Source organism: Octodon degus, unplaced genomic scaffold, assembly GCF_000260255.1.
Source record: "Octodon degus isolate 3935 unplaced genomic scaffold, OctDeg1.0 scaffold00165, whole genome shotgun sequence".
Taxonomy (NCBI): domain Eukaryota; kingdom Metazoa; phylum Chordata; class Mammalia; order Rodentia; family Octodontidae; genus Octodon; species Octodon degus.
Window position 1 is genome coordinate 4,238,784 of NW_004524741.1, and position 1,514 is coordinate 4,240,297.

General features: G+C 35.4%; 1 protein-coding gene across 2 annotated transcripts in view; it reads left to right on the forward strand.

Annotated features, from left to right (window-relative positions):
• The window catches only part of LOC101577927 (solute carrier family 7 member 13-like), a 44,585-nt gene that overhangs the window by 31,284 nt on the left and 11,787 nt on the right, over positions 1–1,514 (forward strand). The gene's annotated exons all lie outside the window — the stretch shown is intronic.

A 1,514-nucleotide genomic window follows, 5' to 3' on the forward strand; every position in this document is an offset into this window, starting at 1 on the left:
TTGAATTCTACTATAAAGATTTATACTGGCTTTCAGAACTATCAATACATTCAATTCAGTACCACATATGACAATATCCTAAAGACTACTTACAAAAGAAAATCACCAGCCCTGAAGCAACTTCTACTAAATTATCACTAAGAGAATTAAACATCTTTCTCTTAAATATGACCAATAGGTTTTGCAAAATTTATTTGTATAAAATATCATTAAAAATACACTCTTCTGAGCTGGCCAGATACCTCAGTGGATTCAATTGCCTGCTTAGGCAGACACAGAGGCCAGGGATTTGATCCCTGACTTGCTGTGCTGATGTCCCCAGAGAGCTCTGAGACAGGGATTGAGACTGAGCATGATGGTGAGCATCAGTAGTCTAGTTCTTGGGAGGCTGAAAAACAGTAAGAATCACTACAATTCCAATCTGTGTAGTGAGATCCTATAGACCATGTGAATAATACATAAAAGTAATACAAACTTGTAAAAAATATGTCCTGTACCCAAGCAAGAACAGATCGGAAAGATGAGACAATAATAACAATGGAGCTTATCATTCTTTATAGCTGAGTAAAACTCCATTGTATAAAAATACCACATCTTTTTCATCCATTTCTCAGGTAATGGGCATCTTGGTTGTTTCCAAGATTTGGCTATCACAAATTGTGCTTCTATAAACATAGGTGCATATATATCACTATGATAAGATGTTTTCAGGTCCTCTGGGAATATTCCCAGGCAGGGGATAGCTGGTTTGAATGGGATTTAAAAACCTATTTTTAAGGAGTATCTACCTGATTTCCATAATGGTTACACCAGTCTACATTCCCACCAGCAGTGGAGAAGGATTCCTTTTTCCCCACAGCCTCTCTAACATTTGTTGTTGGTTGATTTCTTTATGATAGCCATTCTTTCTGGGGTGAGATGTTATCTTAGTGTTGTTTTAATTTTCATTTCACAGATGGCTACTGATGTGGAGCATTTTTTCATATATTTATTTGCTTCTTTAATTTTGTCCTATGAGCAGTATGTGTTCATCTCAGATGTCCATTTCTGGATTGGGTCTTTAAATTTTCGGACCCCAATTTTTTTAGTTCTTTTTTTCCATAAATTTATTGAGAAACAAATAGCAATGAGACAGATTCAAACCAAACTTGTAGGACAGTTTCAATAATTAACACATTGTATACATTCTTCCTAGTGGTTAATTGCTGTACAAAATGCAGACATGATACCCTACTTACAAACACCATTAGAACAAATCCATCTATTCATTTAGAGAATGTAACTATATCGATCCTAACCATTTGAATACACAGATACAAAATGGACATTCATCTGCATCCCCTTTTTGTTGTTAACTTCCGTTATTTGAATATTATAGGTGTATAAACTCAGCAAAATATTCTAAAAGAGTCTAGTAGTCCATAATAGAATTGGGTCTTCTGCTTCACTGGCAATGTCAGAAATTGTTGACCTGAGTCCCCTACAGCTCAACATAACAGCATGGCTTTACTTCT